At 39.1% G+C, this 22,696-nt stretch overlaps 1 protein-coding gene across 1 annotated transcript in view; it reads left to right on the top strand.

Annotated features, from left to right (window-relative positions):
- The window catches only part of SAMD12 (sterile alpha motif domain containing 12), a 512,583-nt gene extending 504,927 nt beyond the window's left edge, over positions 1-7,656 (top strand). Inside the window, exon 8 of the transcript XR_008628500.1 lies at positions 7,185-7,656. The gene's annotated coding sequence lies outside the window, so the exon portion shown is untranslated. The remainder of the gene's footprint in view (positions 1-7,184) is intronic.
- The last annotated feature ends 15,040 nt before the right edge of the window (positions 7,657-22,696 follow it).

Consider the following 22,696-nt stretch of genomic DNA (forward strand, 5'->3'; position numbering starts at 1 on the left):
TCTCATCCAAATTTCCAATGGTCTTCAATTTGTTCAAATGGGATTTCAGGTTTCACTATAAAATATGTTAAGTTAAATTAGTGAAAATGATAAAATACATATTTTAGAAAGCTATGCTGAAGAAAGATGAAAATATCTACCTTCAAGATGTTTGGGATAGGGGCTGGAGCGATAGCACAGTGGGTAGGGCGTTTGCCTTGCACTCGGCCGACCTAGGTTCGAATCCCAGCATCCCATATGGTCCCCTGAGCACCGCCAGGGGTGATTCCTGAGTGCATGAGCCAGGAGTGACCCCTGTGCATCGCCGGGTGTGACCCAAAAAGCAAAAAAAAAGATGTTTGGGATATATTTTTTCTTTCTCTCTACAAACTAAACAGTCATCGGGCTGGAGCAATAATGGGTAGGGCGTTTGCCTCACACTCGGCTGACCCGAGTTCAATTCCCAGCATCCCATATAGTCCCATGAGCACCGCCAGGAGTAATTTCTGAGTGCATGAGCTAGAAGTAACTCCTGTGCAGCGTCAGGTGTGACCAAAAAGCAAGCAAGAAAAAAAAAAAAGAACAGTTGTGTATTTTGGAATGTGATTCTAGTGATGGAGAACAAGCTGTGCATATTCAAGGCCATGGGTTTCACCCCCAGTCCTGCCTGGTCCCCCAAGCACCACTGGAATACCTTTCCAACAGTAAACAAAAAGAAATAGCTTTGGTGGGATATAATTTACGTACCATGAAATTTCCCTGTTTTAGCTGCAAAATTAAATGCTTTCAACAGATACACAGGACTTGCAATCAACTATCTAAGCTTAATGTCAGAACATTTTTATCATTGCAAAGAAACCCTATGCCTACTAGCAGTCATTCCTCATTCCCTGTAATTCCCTCTTTTGCAATTTCTCTCTCTCTCTCAACTTGCCTATCATAAACATTTTATATTAATTAAATCATAGGGAATATGTGGTGTTTTGTCATTGACTTCTTAGCATGATTTTTCAAAGTTTATCCATGTGTTGCACGTATCACTACATAGTTGCATTTTATGGTCAGATAATACTCTATTTCTCACTCATCCATTCACCAGTTGATGCACATTTAAGTTGTTTCCATTTTCTATTATTATAAATGATGCTGTGACAAACTTTAGAAATTTTCGTACAAATATGTTTTAATTCATCTTGAGTATATACAAAAGGTTAACATTGCTATGTCATATGATAACTATGTGTTTAAGTTTTTAGGGATCTGCCAAACTTCTTCTCTCAAAGTCCTGGATCATTTTAATTTCCCATCACAAATATGTGAGAGTTTGAATTTCCAAATCCTCTCTGACACTTTTTATTGCATAACTTGTTTATTATAGCTATCTTACTTGTCAGGAAGTGGTAGTTATCGCATTGTGATTTTGATTTTCATTTCCACAATAACTAATGGTACTGAGTATCTTTTCATGTACTTAATAGGCAAGTGTCTATTTTCTTGGGAGAAATGTCTCTTCAAGTCTTTTGTTCATTTTTTAATTTGATTATTTGTCTTTTCATCAGGTTATGAGCTCTATATATTTTGCTACAAATTCCTTCTCAGATAATAATTTGCAACTTTTTTCTTCATTATCTTACCTTTGCACTTTCTTGATGGTGTCATTTGTAGCATAGAAATTTTGCATTTTGGTGATCTAAGTTATTTATTCTTAATTTTGTCATTTGTTCCTATGTTGCTGAATGAGAAAAATTCACTATTCCTCCTGAGTTGTCCTCCTTTCCACTCAAACTACTGTACACTCACACTTCTGACAATAGGTATAATGTGGGGGAAGGGGACTTCTTTCACATAAAGGATTTTCCAATATCAGCTGTAGAGTCAAAAATTAATTCGGCTACAAAACAATATATGAAGCAATAATACCAGGTCCTCTGTATCTCAAACTACTAGTCTCAGTTCAACAAGAGTCCCCCAGCAAGAACTACCTGTGCTTCTAACCAACAGGCCACAAATAGGTTTAATTACCCTTTCCTTTGGGGTTTAGTTAATGTGTTACAATGGTTCACAGAACTCAGAAAGACATTTGCTTTTATTTGCTGCATTAGTAGTAAAGGAAATGATAAAATATACAGATTAGCAGCCTTTTGAAGATAAATAAGGTAAGGTGAGAGGGTCCCAATGTGTATGGGCTTCTGTAGTTATATAATTGAAGTATATTGTCCTTCTTGTACATGGATATGTTCACCAACCTTGGAAATTCACAAGCGATTTCTTTGAAGATTTTTATGGCAACTTTTTCATGTAGTCATGCTTGATCTTTAAATCAGTTTATCATTTTCCCTTTTTGGAGCTGAAAATTTTAAGTTCCTAATCATTTTTTTGGCCATGCTGGTGACCAGCTCCACCCAGAAACCCACAGGACATTTTGACATTAAAATAAAAGATGTTCATATCATCCAGAAAAATTCAAGGAATTTAGGAGCTCTCTGTGAAGAACTAGAATCAAAGACCAAACATAAGAATAAAACATGTCTCTGACATCCTTAGCACTTAGGAAATCACGAGTTTTAAAAGCTCTTTTCCAAAACCAAGAGGAGAGAGCAGTAGATATATTGTTTTATTATTTCTTAATTCCATTCAAGAAACTCTTATCTAAGGCCACTCCTACATTATTTTAGAAGACGTTTAGAGTTTAGTTCTTACATTAAGGTCTGTGTTCAATTTTGGATTCAGTTTTGTTTATGGTGTGAGGTAGAAGTCTAATTTCATTATCTTACATGGAGAAGTTTAGTTGTCTCAGAACTGTTTGAAAGATTGCATTCCCCATTGAGTACATCCTCTTGGCATCCTCATCGAAATCAATTAACTAGATGTAGAGAAAAAAATAAATGGGCTTATTTTCACATTAACATGCCTTATATATACTTTTAAATTGGATAATTAATTAAAAAGACTGGTTTCATGTTAGGCAAGTATTTGATGTGCTTCTAGAAAAGTGAATTTTCTAAGGATACATATATCCATAGAAGATGCCCTCTTCAACACAACTTGAAAATACATCTATCTTTTCTTTTAAAAATCTAGTTTTCAAATCAAAATATTAAACTAATATATCTTTAATTGTTCTATGAACAATAATTTTTAATATGATTTGGGTCCCAAACTATGCTAAACTCTCTAACATGAAGATTCCAAGGTCCATTTACACAGCTTACTCCTGACTTTGTGCTTAGGGCTCACTTCTGATCGGGCTCAGGGGACCACATGTAGTGCTCAGGGTTAAATCTGGATTCTCCATGTGCTAGGCAAAAGCCCTACCCATTGTACTGTCACTACAGACCCCCCGACATTTTAAAAACAGTTATAAAAGTCTGAATGTTTCCTTAAGTTCTGAGAACATGTAACCCCCCCCAATCTGAAATCTTTTTGATGGCCCATTTTTTTTTTTTTTATTTCCCTCCTCTACTCTTTTTGTTGTCTTGTTGATTAGAAGTCACATACTAGTGGTGCTTACACATGGGCTCAGGAGAGCTTGTACTCTTTAGTTGTGGTCCTTATTTACATTTCAATGGCAGTGCTCACTAGGCATCACCCTTAACTACTGTGCTTACACAATTTAGTTGTGGTGCTCACAGGGGGTCACTCACATTAGTTGTGGTGCCCATACCCACTTGGTTATATTGCATTGGTGGATGCACACTTCTCTTTGTGGTACTGGGGATTCCAAATGGCCATGCCACAGGAACCAGTTTGGTACATGTGAGGTCATGCCAGAGATTGAACTCATTACACAATCTTTATCTTTTCCCTCTGACCCCTAAGTTCCCCTTTTTAAAATCTTTAAATTCATCTAGAACTTTCCATCTTTATAGTATGTGTGTTTGTTAAAAATATTTCAGTGATACGCTTGTTTCCAATAAAGCTAGCTCCTGGATGTAATGCATGAGAAGTAGGAAATTCCACTACTATCTCCCTGTCTATTTTCTGTAAATAAAAAAAAATTACAATTATGGGGAATGCTGAGACCCCTCCCAAAAAAACTCCCAAGCTTTTCTCTTTTCTGCCCATTTCCCTTCTTGTTTTTTTTTTTAGTGAAATATCTTTAAATTCATCCATTAAAAAAAATCAAAACAATAATGCTGCAGAAACTTGTATTCCTTCTTATAATATCCTCTAGAGAGGCAGAGAAAAAGTACCAAGGGCAGTGTACATGCTTTGCATTAAGCTGACTCAGGTTTCATCCTCAACACCACATATAGGACCCCCAAGCTCGACCGATACTTATCCCTAAGTGCAGAGCCAGGAAAAAGCCCTGCGCATAACTGGCTTGGCTGTGACCTAAAGGTGGAAAAAATAAAATCCCCTAGACCTTACCCTGAGGTGCCTTACAAGAGTGTCAGTGCTTTCCCAGGATTTTGCAGCAACGGAACGGTTGACTAATGGTCTGTCTCTGTGCCCATGAAGCAAAGCCATTCAACAGTTTCCTTTAGGCAAATCTTATTTTCACACCAATTTACATGATTCCAGTTAAGATGTATTCCCATAGGAACAAAGAAATGTAGCCCCAACATATAATTTTTAAACAATTGCATCTGCAGGGAATCCTTTCAAAATCATATATTTAAAAAGAAAGTGCATAGTTTTAATAAAACAATAATAAAGCCAAACGAGTCATAGAGTGACTAAAACATAGAGTGCTAAAATTTAAAATACTGCTTGTGTCAGGATTTGTACTTCCTCGTGGAGGTACTTCCATGAGAAGAATTTTGTCTTTGCTTTGCTCTGCAGTTTTATGCTCAGTAGAGTACTAGTTTTGGTTGGGGAAATTTGATAAATTTTTTTTTCTTTGAGTTTCTATTTAGGTCTCACATTCTTCCCATCCCATCTCGGTAAACTCGGTTCTGTAATCCAACTCACAGGATCTTAGCACTGGTTTTCAAAGGGAGAAAAAAAAGTCAAATGTGTAAGATACTGGTCTTGCATACATCAACCCTGGTTTCATCCTGGCACCACATATGGGCCCACAAGAACTCTGAGCACAGAATCTCCAGGTGTGACCCAAGCCCCCCACCCCACCACATACACACCACCACCACCACCAACAACAACAACAACAACAGCAGCAGCAACAGCAGCAACAGCAACATCAAAGGTGATTGCTTAGGCAATTCATGTTTAGGGTCATTGATGTACTGAATATCCTCAATGATATTGTTTCACTCACTGATGATAACGGTGGCAGGGGCTGGGGGAGGGGTGTAGCAACAATTGAATCGGAACAAAGCCATTTTTTCATAGAGTTGCATGTTCTCTCCAAGTCTAGGTACTCCCACAATCCCCTGTTGTCTGTCATTTCCTAAAGATATTCTATTTTTTTTTTTTGCTTTTATTTGGGTCACACCTGGTGATGCACAGGGGTTACTCCTGGCTCATGCACTCAGGAATTACTCCTGGTGGTGCTCGGGGGGCCATATGGGGTGCTGGGAATTGAACTCGGGTCGGCCACGTGCAAGACAAATGCCCTACCCGCTGTGCTATTGCTCTAGCCCCCTTCCTAAAGATATATTCTAAGCTCATTGGTATGGATGTAGATAGGGGTGAACCACCCAGTGAAGTACAGGGTTTCCTGTCAAGGGTGGGTTCGAATGCAAATGCTTATGCAACATTAGGAGCATTCTTATTCTTTATTTAGAGTTTCATGACTCTGTGTATGTATGTGTGTGTGTGTGTGTGTGTGTGTGTGTGTGTGTCCAGAGATATTCCACAGGCACATCTCTTGTCCTTCTCTTTTGGTCCATAGCAAAGTAGGTCTCCTTCTGCCTTGTTTCTCTTAAGTTGCAGTTTCCAAGAACCTATTTGTGAAGTTTAGTGAGGACTTACTGTATTTGTCTCATATTTTTGCACTTTCTTTCTAGAGAAAATGGGCTTATCCTACAAATACATAATCTGAACATTTTTGCTCTGCAGCTCAACTGGTATGCAGTTTTCTGAAATAGCAATCAGAAAGAGAAAGAAAGACTGATCTGGACTTTTAATAAGTTCTTAAGATCTTTTCCAAACTTAATCAATGGGCTTGATAGGGCAAGAGAAAGGGTATATTTCACGTGTATAGGATGTGTCCAGAAAGTCTGTGAAGAAGGCAGAGACCTCTCGAAAAGAGGATTAAAATATATCTTTGGGAGAACATATGCTAAGAGGAAAAGCATGCAAGTGTAATGAGAATTAAGAAAGTCTTGGACTCAGCAATAAATAGACAGCATTCTTGAATTGGGTAGTAGAATTTTTAGCAAGGGGGTAATAGAAAAAGTGCAGCTGAGATTTAGTGAACCACCAGGATTTGGTAAGATGTGTCAGAAAAATAGCACAGGAGAGCCTGGCACCACTAGAATGGGGGAAAAGAGGACATACTGTGCTGGAGGTAGGACAATGGTGGAATAAGTACCATGATCTCATTTACTCTTATCTTCCAGATTATTCTGGTTCCTCAAATGGGCCAAGTCTTACCAAGTTCCAGAGGATTTGGGAATCCATTGTTTTGTCCATGTGCATCCCTGCTCTCCATACCCAAGACCCTCAAGAATAAAGCTATAATTGATCAAGTGGCCTTCTTATCTTTTGGATGGACAACAATCTGTATCACTGTCACTGTCATCACTGTCATCCCATTGTTCACCGATTTGCTCGAGTGGGCACCAGTAATGTCTCCATGGTGAGACTTGTTGTTACTGTTTTTGGCATATCGAATACGCCACGGGGAGCTTGCCAGGCTCTGCCGTGCAGGCGAGATACTCTCGGTAGCTTGCCAGGCTCTCCGAGAGGGACAGAGGAATCGAACCCAGGTCGTTCGTGTGCAAGGCAAATGCCCTACCTGCTCTGCTGTCGCTCTAGCACCGGACTACTTTCATCTCATTTCTTAGCAGCATCCAATACAGGGCAAACAACTCACCTCCAGCCTATATCCTAGAGATAAGGACTTTCTAACATTCTCTCTCTGAGACTCCAGAAGGTTTTCTATTCGGTAGATTGTTGTCCTTTAAAAAAAAAAAAAAAGAAAAGAAAAACGGACAGCATTCATCTCACTTCTTAGCTCTCTATTATAGATAAGATTAATTCATCTATCCAATCATAGATTTGCTTTTCACTTCCAGCTAAAATGCTTTCAGTGTGAAGCTTAGACAACATTCTTATTACTGTTTGTGTTCCCACAGGAGTACAGAGTTCTGATCCATCTTGGTCACAGACCAGCCCTGTCTGATCTTCAGGTCTTGTGCTCCATAGCATCATCAGTTCCACCTAGGTGTGCACTCAGGGAAACTGACCTGTGAACAAGAGAAAAGCAGCTCCCCATCTCCAGCATCTGCCCTGAGCCAATCAGACCTTGGTATTTTCCTTTGAACATAAACATTTCACTGACCTCAGCATCAGATGAGCAAGGAAGCATCAGATGTTCAGATGAAAAGCTCTGAATCCAATGTCATGTTTGGCATCTGTCCACAGCTCTGAACCCAGTTCTCCTTGGGGCCAAGTAAGACATGTTTCCCACGACAGTAAAAGCTACTTACAAGCCTTCAGAACTTGGAGCAGAACCCAACTGATTGGCTTCTGAAAGAACATAACAGAGAAGAGGCCTCGGCCCTCCCTTTCGTGTCCCTGTAGGTCAAGGGCCACTTTACTATTCAGGCACCTCTCAGGCCATACTTATGTTTGGGTTTTGTTCTTTGTTTTGTTTTGTTTTGAGTTTTGTTTTGCCTCTGGCAAGGCAAAGGGTGAAACTGTTCCAACATCCAACTGAGAACTAATCATCAATAAATCAGAGGAGACTTGCAGGAATGGGCAGTTCAGAAGCACAGAAGACGTGCCCCACCCAGGTCCTCTAAGGGCACACAGGGGTCTCTGTCAGATGCTCGGGTCTTGAGTTGCATAGAAGGTGACAAGGACCAGAGAAATAGGAGCTTTTCCTTATGTAATCTTGTTGCTACCTGTGTTTCATGAAGGCCTCGAGAAACCCAGTATTCATATTTTTTAAACTCGAAATCAACTCATTTTATTGTATTTAATTCAAATGAGCTTCTTCCTGAATTTGGCAAATATGTACGATGCACCTTTAACAACTCTGTGCATTATTTCCAACCTGTAAATGTGGATAATCATACTTACTTATTTATAAAGTTCTTTGAGGTTTTTGGATGAAAGGCTCTTTTAAAGTACAAGGCATTAATTTTTGTGCAGAACACTCTATGAGAAATGAACATGGAGTGATATAAAATTTGCTGCGTTCTTTCTTATTTTAAGTTTTTCTTTGCTGTCTTCACACAGACACAAAAGCCAGTCTCCTACAGGAGATCTGGGTTTTGAGATAACAGAACTAATAGAGTACTATAACTATAAAATTCTTGATAGGATTAAATCAGCCACTCCTTTTGAGAATGTGAGAAATAAATGGATAGACAAAGTATTTTATACAGTCGAACTCATTTCAGTAAGTTGCACTGATGATCTTAAGAGTATGTAAATGGGCCTCTATTTATAGATCCGTAATATCCATTTTTGACCAGGACAGGCAAGTGAAGCAGTAGCAATAGTCAATCATTACAAGTAACTAGACCACAAGAGAAAAATGTGCCAGTTGCTAGGTGATGACTTTCAATCTATCATTTTAGGCAATAAATATAAGATGAAGTTATGAGGGGAAAAGCTATTCATAGCTAAAACTCTAGCTAAAATGGCTATTATTTATTGCACGGAACTGAAATCGGATGAAGTTGAGAAACCCAACATACCAACACAGAAGCTGAGATACTACACAAGCAGACATGTTTCAAGGACAAATCCAAAGGTCAGTGGAAAGCAATGATTCAGGAAGAAGGCAGAGTGGATAAAAGGTTAAAAACAAAACTGGACTTGACTGTGTCATTTGTTACCTTGTTTCAAACTACAAAGGGAAAAGGAAAAAAATATATATTGAGCCATGACTCAGAGCTTTCCCATATCTGAAAATGAAGAAAAGCCTTTCTATACTGGCCAGTTAGTAGATCAATTAGTTAGCAATAATCTATTTGTCATGTACAGATGCTCTGTGTGACCCTGTGTCCCTGTCCTCTGAGAGTGTAAAGACCAGTTTGGAAAGATAGCACAAATGAAATGATCAGAGAATAATGCAAGGCATTAGGTTGCCATTGGTTAAAACCTATCACTGGCATAAAATAAACATTTAGTGAGTACTAGGTGTTAATAATAGTTATGTGATATAGTGCATAGATAAGGAGCATCTCATTACTGATTCTAGAAATTGTAAGCGTTGGCTATCTAAGACACAGCTGAGAATTACAACACCTAAGCAAAGGCCCTTTCTATCCCATTTATTCTAACAACCCTGGAGTGTGGAACCTTACTTCCTAAAATGTGGGTCACAAAACCCATATGGGTTTATGTAATTGAATATAGAGGTTGCAAAAGTTTGAAATGTTTCTGTCAGCCTTCATCTATGTTGGGCTTCTTGGGTCAAAGGGGTCTGCAGTAAGAAAGTTTAAGGAGCCATGCTCTAGGATATTGGTTCTCATACTTTATTATTATTTTGGTTTGGGGATCGTACCCAGTGGTGCTCAGGACTTACTCCCGGCTTTAGACTCAGAGACCAAACTGGGATGGATACTCGGGGGACCACATGTGGTGCAGGGATTGAACCTGGGTTGGTTGTATGCAAGGCAAACACCCTACCTGCAGTACTATATCTCCAGCAGGTTCTCATACTTCAATCTGCATCAGAATTACCTGGAGAATTATCATGGCATTCCCATCCACAGAGTTTCTGAAATAACAAGTCTAAGTAGGGAATTTTCATTCTTACCATGTTCCCAGGTGATACTGAAGCTTCTAATATTCAGAGTACATGTGGAGAACGACTTGCCTAAAGGAACACACTAAATAATTTTAAAAGCATAAAAAGTGACTAATACATACTGTGTGTCCATAATGTTGCTATGCTTCAAATCCATGCTTGGTTATTGAGAGACAAACATGTCTATTTTTCTTGTGTGTACAAACACAAAAACAAGCTAAATTACCATTTCATCAGAGCATAGAACTAGGCTCAGAGAATTAAAGTACAGGTCCACACCTTGTAAGTTGTTATAAATAGACTTGAACCCTGCTCTGTCTCAATGCTCTCTTCCCCCATTTCACATCTCTGCAAAGCTGCCAGGCACCTAAAAAAAAGGAGAAGAAGAAGCACAAAATAATATAAGTTAGTGATGTTGGAAGAGCTTGAAAGTCCACCACAGAGAAGAATACAAAATATACTGGAGCCCCAGTCCTTGAGACCCAGCCACCCAGTCTAGGCCGCTTCAGGCCACAGACAAGAGAAGAGAGCCAGACTGAACAGTTTTATTACTTGGGGTGACCCTTGGCGGTGGTCTGGGTGGTTGAGCCTCCCTGGAGGCTCTTGACTTTGTTACAGCTGAAGCGGAAATTGGATGGTGTGACCTTCAAAATCCAGAGGAGGCACAGAGAGAGGCTTCAAAATTACATTTTTTCTCTTTGAAGGACCCACAGATTTCCACTGACCTTGACCCCAAATAATCATTCTAAGTGGAAACGGAAGGTGTAAAAGCTACAGAAAGTGTCTCCTGACAGTGATAAACACCAAAACATCCTCAAAGGCATTCCTCCTATCCCTCTTCTTCTGCTTCTTCCTCCCCTTCTTTGTATGAAGAATTATTTGCTTCCTGGACCAAGGTTGGCTCTGTAATATCAAGAAAGGAAGCTCCTTAACTACAAGGCATCTCCTTCTAATGCTCTTTCACTCTAATTTACAAAGATTGAAGCTCTCCAAATTTTCCTGTGACCAGAGATTTTGATTTGACTGACAAGGTGTTCATATTTCTTCAATCCTTTTCCAGTCAGTTCTAACATGCAGTCAAGTAGAAGAAACTCTGTGTAAGAACGTGACTTAATTTGCTTCCGCAATCTTTCCATCAGTTACATTCTTCCTGCAAAGAACATGCTCACATTTTCCAAACCCTAGAAGAAAGCACTGCATCTCCACAAACTTACTCCTATATAAATTTTAAAATAATGCAGGTGGTTATATGTATCTGCTTATTTAAATTCACTGGATATTTAGCCTTTCAAGATCAGTTTTTTTAGTCTAGAATAGCCATCTAAAGCAAAGATTTGGGAGTGTTGCTTTTTATCTGCTTAGCTCAGATAACTAAAAGCCTACCTCCTATTTCTTTAGTCTTTATCTCCTTCAATTTTAATGATGTATTTGATACCTGAGATCATTTGATCTTGGAACCTATGCCTTGAGTTTAAAGGAAATGCACTCTATACTGCATTTTCTACCTTCCCAATCATTGCTTGCATAACACTTCCACTGATTTCTCATCCTGAATTCCTGTAGCTACAAAATTTCCTCAAGTCCTGTGCCCTTCCATTTCCTCTAAGTAATCTCATTCATTTTGGAATCTCATTCAGTAATCATTTCTGTAAAGAGCGTTTTTCCATCCTTGTTTCTCATAGTCTACAACTGATTTCAGCTCTTTAGTGACCCTCTCTACATGAATGTTCCATCAGGAACTCAAATGAAGTTCCCAAGAATCTCATATTCCCAAGAACCATCATGACTCAAAATGAGCTCATCATGATCCTCTACCCATCAACATCTTCTTTCCTCTTTTAGAACCACCATATTTATTAATTACCTAATATTGAAGTCTTGATATTATCCAGAGCCATCTTTTGTCTCTTCCTTCCCTTACTGCTGAGGAGAACACATTCCGACCTAGAAAGATAGCTCAAGAGGCTAGAACACAAGCTTTACCTGCGGGAGCGTCAGGTTCAAACACTGGTACCACATGGTTCTGAGCACCCACCACCAGGAGTGACCCCTGAGCTTTGCCACGATGGGGCCTCTAAATAAATATAGCAATAAAAAAAAAAGCACATCTCCTATACTCATACTAACCCCTGTCCTGAGGCACTATTGACATACAATAAACTGCCTAGACTGCATATGTATCTGATTGAAAGAAAGTGAGGTATGAGTAAGCCCATAAAACATGCAAAGCCATGAGAATAACCATAAACCTTTAAATTCCCTCAGGGATCTCTTTCCCAACAGACCCTATCCTTTCTATGACCAACAACCACTATTATTTTTTATTTCTAAAGGTTATTATTATTATTGGAGCTGGAACAATAGCACAGCAGGTAGGGCGTTTGCCTGGCACGCGGCCGACCCAGGTTCAATTCCCAGCATCCCATATGGTCCCCTGAGTACCGCCAGGAGTGATTCCTGAGTACAGAGCCAGGAGTAACCCCTGTGCATCACCAGGTGTGACCCAAAAAGCAAAAAAAAAAAAGGTTATTATTATTATTATTTTGTTTGTTTGTTTTTTGGGTCACACCCGGCGATGCAGAGGGGTTATTCCTGGCTCATGCACTCAGGAATTTGCTCCAGCCCCTATTTTGAAAAATGATATTGATTTCTTCATTTCTTCTTTGTCATTTGTAATTTTATGAATGCTTAAGTGTTTAATAAGATGTTAATTTATCTATTAAAATTAATGATGATAATAATATGTTATAATTCACATTACTAATTTTGATAAGAAATTATTTCTTTTTAATAAATAGTAATATTATATTGATACTGAGTTTGACTACTTTTTAGATCCCCCATATAAGACAATGACAGATGTTCTACACATTTTATTCTCTTCATCACGCCTTTGGGAAAGAAGATTGTAATTTTCATGATGTGTAATATGTTACTATTTTTCTCTTTTATAGATTTTACTGACATAAGATCTTGTATAATATTTTTGCCTAAAATGCGAAGAGATATTAAGGGTTTAAGGGGCATACCTTGTTTACAGCTGACCCAGGTTCAATTCCAGCACCACATGTTTAGCCAACTTCACTAGGTACTGCCTTAGAGGCCCCCTGAGCCCCACCATGTGTGGCTCCACTATGATTGCGCCCCAGTCCTGAGCAACACTGTATCCTCAAATTGTATATATGTATTTTTTCAATTTGGGTCACACCTGGCGATGCACAGAGGTTACTCCTGGCTCTGCACTCAGGAATTACCCCTGGCCGTGCTCAGGGGACCATATGGGATGCTGGGAACCGAACCCAGGTGGGCCACGTGCAAGACAAACGCCCTACCCGCTGTGCTATCTCTCCAGCCCCCTCAAATTGTATAGTTATATATCCTTTACATTAGGTCTAAGAGCCCATTTATTGGTCAATTTTTATAAGTGGTTTGAAGTGAGGTTAAAAAAAAAATTAATGCATTTCGGTGGTCAGATTATTCTATACTGTTAGTTGGAAACAAGTGAAACTTTCTCTGCTTTGCTGAAATCAATTGTCCAGGGCCAGAGTGATAGTACAACTGGTAGGACACTTGGCTTGCATGTAGCGAACCTGGGTTCAATCTCAGACACCTCATATGGTCCCCCAATCCCACCAGGAGTGACCCCTGAGTGCAGAGCTAAGAGTAAGCCCTGAACACAGCTGTGTGTGCCCCCCCCAAAAAAAAAGTTGTCCACATGAGAATTCTCTATGCTGAATTTGCTGAATATCTCTATGCTGGTTTCTGGATGCCCTGTTTTGCCCATAGATAAAATTTATTCACACTTCTGTCACTATTATATTGTCTTGGTTATAATATCATGATAAATGTTGAGGTCATTGTAAATTCTGTACTTTATTGAGAAAGTTGTGTTAGCTATTATTAGTTCACTGTATTCCACATAAATGTTAAGAATTTTGACTGGAATTGTGTTCAGCTATAAATCAACTTGAAGAAATCAATATATTGCCAAACCTTCAGGTTATATATATTTTTTCTTTCTTTATCTGCTTAAATTAGCCTCAGCAACATTTTGTAAATTTTGGTTTCCAAGATATTATTGTTTTTAGTTGTTATTAATCTCTAAACATTGTTTTACCCTATTGGATTCTGCATGGATTTATATTCCCATAAATATCTGTGAGCTTTGTTCTGGAATATGGTTAAGTGACTTGGAAATTAGAAGCGGTTTGATTCTTTTGAATATGGCTATAAAACTTAGTTAGGCAGAACCAGTGCAGCACTTAGCCCAGAATTAATTTTTCCCTATTAGTGAAATAAAACCCTTTGAGTCCTCTACATTGTACCTTGTGAATTATAACATTCTCTAATCCTGCTACTGTGAGCCCACAATCTTCCTGGCCCTGTGTGAAATTTTGAGGGATGTTTCCTCTAATCTCTTTGAATAAGTTCTCTTCCTGCTTCTAGAAGATTCCTAACCTACCATGCAGAATCTGATTGTGAAAGGAATAGCATCTAAGGTCACCTACCCCCGTTTTCATCATACCTCGCACTGAGTCCGTTGTTCTCTGTCCATATAGACCACTTTTCTCATTGTTTTATTTATTTGGGGGGCACACACCCATAAGTGCTTAGGGGTTACTACTGGTTCTGTGCTGAGGTCAGTGGTACTCCGGGAAGCATGCAGTGTTGGGGATCAAACTTTGGCTTCCTACATGCAAAACACAGTCTGTTGTGCTATTTCTCAGAACCCTTTAATCCAAGGCTTTAGATCATACAACCTTTATTATTTTGGGAGTTTTGACTTTGGGTGCTGATCCCTTTCTCAATTCTAAATATGTGACTAGAACCCCACTCACCTTCCTTTTACAAGACCTGAAAGCCCTTCACTCAGTGAGTCACTGAGTTCACCTCATTCTCCCCCTCCTCAACCCCCTGTCTTTCTGAGAACACTACACTTCATTCTCTGATGTTCACTGTCCTAATAGTTTCATTTATTTATCACTTTTTCCCATTGTTTGAGTTGGAAGTTCTCCACCCAACTCATTCTATTCTTGCATTTCTCTCATCCTATACATTTTGTTCCACTTCCCTCATTGTAGTATTGAAAAAACAACAATGAACTAGCTTTCATTTATGAAACCCTGTTATGTGCAAGGGCCTGTATCACAAATTTAATACATATTATGTCCAGCAACCATGACACAAGTTAGGATTTTTCAGTATGAAATATTTCAAACATTTAGCAAAATTGAGACTAATACACATGGTCCCAACACTTAGAATTGACAGTGTTAACTTTTTGTTTTGCCAACGAGTGAAGTTTCCATTGTGCTGCCTTTTCCAGAGGCATGCCCTGCTTCCTCTCCTACAGAATATTCATTATTCTGTATTTGGTCTTCCTCATGTTCAGGATCTGCAGACTTAAGGTATATTTATTATTTCCACTGACCTAATTATTTTTTGAAATTTTATTGAATCATTGTGAGATAGTTACAAGCTTTCATGTTTGGGTTACAATCACACAATGATCAAACACCCATCCCTCCACCACTGCACATTCCCCACCACCAATATCCCGGGTATACCCCCACCTTTTCCCACCCATGGGAGACATGGCAGACATTATTACCCATATGCTCTCTCTCTACTTTTGGACATTATGGCTTGCGACAGAGACATTGAGAGGTCATAATGTTTGGTCCATTATCTACTTTCAACATACATCTCCCATCCCGACTGATTCCTCCAGCCATCATTTTCTTAGTGATCCCAGCTCTATTCCATCTGCCTTCTCCCCTCCGCTCATGAAGCAAGCTTCCAGCTATGGAGCAATCCTTCTGGCCCTTGTATCTACTGTCCTTGGGTGTCAGCCTAATGTGATGTTCTTCTATACTCCACAAATGAGCGCAGTCTTTCAATGTCAGTCCCTCCCTTTCTAACTCATTTCACTTAGTATGATACTCTCCATGTCTACCCATTTATCAGCAAATTTCATGACTTCATCTCTCCAAACAGCTGCATAGTATTCCATTGTGTAGATGTACCAAAGTTTCTTTAACCAGTCATCTGTTCTAGGGCACTTGAGTTGTTTCCAGATTTTGGCTTCTGTGAACAGTGCTGCAATGAACATATAGATACAGATGTCATTTCTACTGTGCTTTTTTTGCATCCTCGGGATATATTCCCAGGAGTGGTATTGCGGGGTCATATGGAAGCTTAATTTCAAGTTTTTGAAGGACTGTCCATATTGTTTTCCAGAAAGGCTGGACCAGTCGGCATTCCCACCAACAGTGAAAGAGTGTCTCTTTTTCCCAACTCCATGCCAGTACTGGTTGCTTTTGTTCTTTTGAATGTGTGCCAGTCTCTGTGGTGTGAGATGATATCTCATTGTTGTTTTGATTTGCATATCCCTGATGACTAGCGATGTGGAGCATTTTTTTCATGTGCCTTTTGGCCATTTGAATTTCTTTTTTGACAAATTTCTATTTACTTCTCCCCATTTTTTGAAGGGGTTGGGGTTTTTTTTCTTATACAATTCTACTAGTGTCTTGTATATCCTGGATATTATTCCCTTATCAGATGGGTAATGGGTAAATATTCTTTCCCATTCTGTGGGCTCTTTCTGTATTTTGGTTGCTGCTTCTTTTGAAGTACAGAAACTTCTTAGTTTGATGTAGTCCCATTTGTTTATGTTTGCTTCCACTTGCATGGTCACCAGTGACCTAATTAGTTGGTTTGTTTATTTATTCTGGTGCCAGGGATGGAATATGGAGTCTCACACATGCAAAGCATGTGCTCTACCACTGAATCTCAACCTGGCAAATCTTTAGTATCTACTGATGAGGATTCTAAGGCCAGAGAAATTAAGTAACTTGCCCATGCCTGTACAGATTATAATTGGAAAAGATGATTTTGAAGCCCCAATCTCATGGTCCAAACTTAGATAATTGACTACAAGAAGATATTTATTTTCCTGAAACTCCATTCAAATGATATTCACTATCGCTATCACTATCATCCCGTTGATCATCAGTTTGCTCAAGCAGGCCAGTAACATCTCCATTTGTTATAGCCCTGAGATTTTAGCAGCCTCTCTTTACTTGCATTACTTACTTACCAATATTGATTCCTACTCGCATATCAAATATGTCCCACATATTGACTTTATAGTTCTGACAGAGCATGTCTTCAGTGTATCTTGGTCATCCCAACTCTTGTGTAATTGTCTTCAAATCATGTAGCACCATTTGTTTTCCCCAAGAATTGTAGTGAAATTTCTTGTTGCTTTGTTATTATCCATCTTTTTCCTCCATTTGGAACCATCTTCCCTCATTTCTGTAATTCAAAATCATACTGATCCCTCATAGTTTATCTGATAAAATAAATTATTGATTTATTAATTCATGAAAGTACTGAAGCTACAAAGAGCAGATGACAAAAGTCGGCTTGAATCTGTACTTCTTCCTTCCAACTAGGTGTCTTATCATTGAACTCAGAACCCTTAAAAAAGTCTCTTTCACTTCTTACCACATCATTTTGTCTTATCTTACACTACTTTTATACATACTCTTCCTCCCTTTTCTATCTAATAACTTTTTATATGATGTTGCATGTCTACTGTAGTGCTTTTGCAATGGTCATTTAGCAAATACTTTTTCAATGGAATGATATATCCTGGGAAGGATATAAATTAGTAAATATGTTTATTTTGGGATTTCTTTGTTTTGCTATTGAAAATACTGAGTACAAGAGTTTTTTTAGATATGTGTGTAGATAGATAGATAGATAGATAGATAGATAGATAGATAGATAGATAGATAGATAGAACCCTTTCAGAATATCTAGTACTCTGACCGACATAAAGAGTAGGTAGCTTCTGGAACACAAGAGGCTTGTTTTCCAACAAGCCACTGGAACACAAAAGGAAATGTCTCAACTCTGCTACACCCACTGAAAAAGGCATCAACATCTTAAGGCAAGTTGACTGCAAAACACTTGTATCCAAGCAAGTGATTTTAGCCCAAATTTTCCCACTTTGATATTATCTTATATATCAGATGGTCTGTTCTGTGTTGACAAGTGATTGTGTGTTTCTATTACTACTGCCATGTCTTGCCATGAAATAAAAGGGAAGTGCCATCAGTAGGTACTTGTAGTCACTCCACTGTAGATCAGTCACTCTGAAGCTAGAATAATAGCTTATAGAAGATGTCCAGATAATTCCAGGAACATTCTGTCAAATTTTTTTAAATTGTATTGAATCACCATGAGATAGTTACAAACTTTCATGTTTGGGTTACAATCTCACAATGATCAAACACCCATCCCTCCACCAGTGCACATTCCCCACCACCAATATCCCGGGTATACCCCACCTTTCCCACTCTCCCTCAGCCTCCATGGCAGATAATATTCCCCATACTCTCTCTCTACTTTTGGGCATTATAGCTTGCAACACCGTCTGTCACATTTTATAGTTCCCCCGCCTTCAACTAAAACATGATAAAGTTAAGATTATTCATAACATAAGACTAATAATAAATCATGTATTAACAACACCAACTATAAAATAAAGGGTATGCTTTATGATGTAAAAATAATTTGCTTCTAGATAGAAGTGCTTGGATTAATGTTTAATCATATAATACCTGATTTTAGTCAACTAGGTAGATTAACTTAAAAAATTAGGAGGAAAAAAGTCCTAAAAGTAGAAAAAAATTCCAAGCTGCTTCACATATTCAGCTCTGCATGCATGAACACTGCTGATTTGGACACATACTATTTCCTTTTAATTATTCATCCTTCCAAAGCCAGACAGACTAGAAATGTGCTATGTTACAGGGTGAGAAAATACTGAAATCTCTTCCATATGTGCCTTCCCACCCTGTGCTCCATTCATTAGGAATAACAACAGAGGACCTCTCCAAAACTCTTATTCAAGGAATATCCTAACACCCCCTCCTTGTGCGTATGCATTTTTTACATAGACCTAAGTTCCTCAATAGGCTTCCTTCTGGTGTCAAGAGAATTCAGTTTACTGAGTGCCGAGTGCCTTCTGTGTACTAGGTATTTGCTTAATTCTATCATAGATAAAATGTCATCCCTGGTTTTCCAGCTCTCACAACTGAATAAAACCATAAAGAACTTAATATGTATTGAAAAGTATAGCCCACCCAAAACGGAAGTGCATTGTGTAACCACTCAATTGCATAGTGATATATCTGATCAGTGTGTACTGACTTTATATTGTTATTTTAATTTAGACAGGTTTATTCCGACTCTGATGAAACTCAGTAGGGTTTTTGACTTAAGACTTAATGAGAACAATGAAGAGGATAAAATAGACTGATTGAACCTATATCTTAAAATAGATGTGATATAACACAGTAAATGTATACCATTTAAAAAAATCCATGCTGATTGCCTGTATATATGGTATTGAAGTCTAATAACTAAGTCATAACTGATATTCAGAGAGAGCTGAAATTTAATTATACTATGAAAAGCTTTGTGAAACTGACACCAAAGGGTAACCATGATGGTGGAGAATGGTTTTTTCTCCTCTTATCTCCAGATTTTATGTTTCTCTGGTCAGTTCTTTTGATGCCCAAAGCTGGCCCTATGCTGGGATTTTTCTTTTCATTCCAAGATGACATATTTATGCAGATAATTATCACTCTATTTCCCTCATTTCCCTCAAAATTCACATTTTTGCTGAATTCACAAAATTCACAAGTTTTCTCTAAGTATTTTACTCTACAAAGCTATTTCTGTTCTAATACCCTACTGCACAGTTTGTGTAGTGGTGGGTCATAGTATGCCCACTTTTCTCCAATACCAGCTCTGCACAATTATCCGTGATGGCTATATAGATTCTATATCTTGCTGAAATGCTGTGGTTCTAGAATTTGGGGATTCTATAAGGTGCTCCACACCTCACAAGGAGAAAGACAGCTTTTAGTCTAGATTTCTGAAAGAGGAAATGTCTGGAGTGGGTGAGAGTTATTGATGTTCTCCTTTCTCCCAGGGCTTTCTGTGGGTAATTTATTTGAGATGCATTATAACATGATGGTCAAACATAGGACATAGAAGGGAATAATTAATTCAAAAGAGAAGTGATATTTAGTGAAAATTCTTATAATGGTCTGGAAGAAGGATGAAAGGCATTTCAAGCTAAGAGAAAGCATAGGGAACACACACAATAAATTATTGATGTAAGTGGTATGTTTTAAAAAGTGTAGTCTGATGTGATTAAAGTATAGATCATTTGAGATGAGAGGGGGTTGGAAAGGAAGCAAGATGTCTGAAGTCCTGGAATGCAATGATAAAGACTTGGGATTTTGTCATTTTCACAAATGTCTATCTTTTGATTTTTGTTTAAGCAGGTGTTTGACATGTCGTAATGTAGGTTTTTTTCCCTATAGAAAATTGGTTGCAATGTGCTGGATGGATTGTGTAGGTATGGGGCACTGTATCACTGTATCATTTTCATCCCGTTGCTCATCGATTTGCTTCGGCAGACACCAGTAACGACTTCATTGTGAGACTTGTTGTTACTGTTTCTGGCATTAGGAATACGCCACGGGTAGCTTGCCAGGCTCTGCCATGCAGGCGGGGTACTCTCAGTAGCTTGCCGGGCTCTCCAAGATGGACAGAGGAATCGAACCTGGGTCTGCTGTGTGCAAGGCAAATGCCCTACCTGCTGTGCTATGGATCCAGCCCAAGGGGCACTAGTTAGTCATTTCCCACGACAATTCAAGCACAAGAAAAAAGGAAAACTCGGTGAAGATGAGTAGAAAAACAGAGGGAAAGTATCCCATTTCGTATGAAAAGTAAAGAGACTTAAAACTAATTTATGAGGGGGTGAAGAGAAAGGAGAAATTCAGGGTGAAGTTCAGGTTTCTGAATCAGATTATGGGTTGAGTTGTGAAATCACTACCTGATTAAAAATACAGAAGTGGATACATTTTTGCTTCAGGGGTATGTGGAGGAAGAGGAGAGGTAGAAATGCCACTCTGGGCTAGAGCAGCATTTCTCAACCAGGGCCCGTGTATGCTCCAGGCTATTCCAAGGAGGCCATAGGTGGAAATCACATAAACAAGGGCCAGGTCCTGACATTAAGGGCCAATCTGTAGGACGGGGGTGCCACAGGAAGGAAGTCATAGGTGGAACAAGATTGAGAAATATTGGTCTAGAGCAATCCTTGGCCCCTACCCCAGCCAGCCCCTGCTCATCTCTCTTCTAAAGAAATAGCAAGGGGCAAGGTCATTTCTATGGCCTAACTTGGAATCAAGCTCAGTTCAACCAGGGCAAGCAAGAATGTACATGTATGAACCATTCTGGTAGCAAACAGAACCATTTAATGCCAGGTGTTGCAGGTCTCAACTCTTTGTTAAAATTTATCTTTCCTCAGTCTGCAAAACGTAGTTAGAATTTTTGCCCTCCCTCCTTCTCTTTTTTGTATCCATACCATTTGCTCTGTACCTCTACAGTGCTATCACCACTGCCCACTCCCCCACCCAGTCACCACACACACACACACACACACACACACACACACACACACACACACACACACTCAGGAAAGGCTGAGCACTCATGCTTTCCCTTCCCTCGTCTTTGAGTTTGACCAATGACCTATTCACAGATGAGAACGTGTGAACATAGGCCTGAGATTCGTTAGTGTCGTGGGACATGCTTCCACCTTTGTGTTTGACTCAATTTTTTGTGACATACTTTCCCTTGGTATGTCCCCTTTACTTGTTTCCCCTTTACTTGGGTTCTCCCAAAATGATTGCTGAAGTAGAGCCAATCTGACAATCCAATTCCAGTTTGAAGTTCAGTCAGCCCGACCAAATGAAACAATCATTTCATGCCACTGAATTGTGGTATATTTTGTTATGCAGTGAAAACTCACTGATACAGCCAGTAAGCAAACATCATCACTGGGAGTCATTTCAGTACCCATACCAACTCCCATCACCAATTTCGGGCTATAAAAGTCTGACATAGCTCCCAGCTTATCAAATGCTGATCCAAAAGCAGTGGCAGCAGCAACTGAGGTCAGCCAGTCTGCTCTCTCTAACGCTGTGACCCTTATGGATTTATCAGTCACCACCTGATAAGCTTCCACTTGTAATCATGTAACTTGGCATTACATTTGTGTTTTATTGATTACTAAGAATAGGAATCCTGCTACTACCAGTAGCAGAATATTCCAAATCTTAAGTATTCCTGAATTAATAATTCTCATTATTTGGAGGACCAGGAAGATGGATCAAGTGGTAGAGCACAGAGTCTGGAGTTTGATCTTTGAAACTCCAGGGGTCCTGTCCACTACTGCTTGTGGCCCTTATGCTCCCTGCCAGGGCAACTCACTTCCTGTGAAAGAAGAAAAGAGATTCTCCCTACTTTGAGTCTCAACTTGTTCATCTTAAGTCTTACATTCTTTTCTGAAAGTGAATGAGAAAGCAGAGAGATGTAGTTTTATTTTCTGGGGAAAGAGCCCATTTGGTCAGATCCCAACTTGAAATTCTTGAGGACAAGTATTAAGTAGGACTTTGGCCTTTCCTTCTCTGAGTAAACAACCTAAACTCATTTAACCTTTCTTCAGAGGTTCAATTTGCCAATTATTTGCCTGTTTTCCTGCTCTCTTTGAAACCCTATTCTACTTTGTTACATTTCTTCTACACTGTGAAAACCAGGATTGGACATGGTGTCTGGTCTGAAAGGGTGCTACATGAAACCCCTTTGCTTTGGGAGGGTGCCCAGGAAGACACCCTGGGATGGCATTAGCTTCCACTGCATTGATCCAGAGTGTCTGTATCCCCCCTGGATTCCCCAGATTGTCTAGTGCTCCTCATTTGTAACCCTGACCTTGAGTTTATTATCTAAGAGTCT

Source organism: Sorex araneus, chromosome 2 (assembly GCF_027595985.1).
Source record: "Sorex araneus isolate mSorAra2 chromosome 2, mSorAra2.pri, whole genome shotgun sequence".
Classification (NCBI taxonomy): Eukaryota; Metazoa; Chordata; class Mammalia; order Eulipotyphla; family Soricidae; genus Sorex; species Sorex araneus.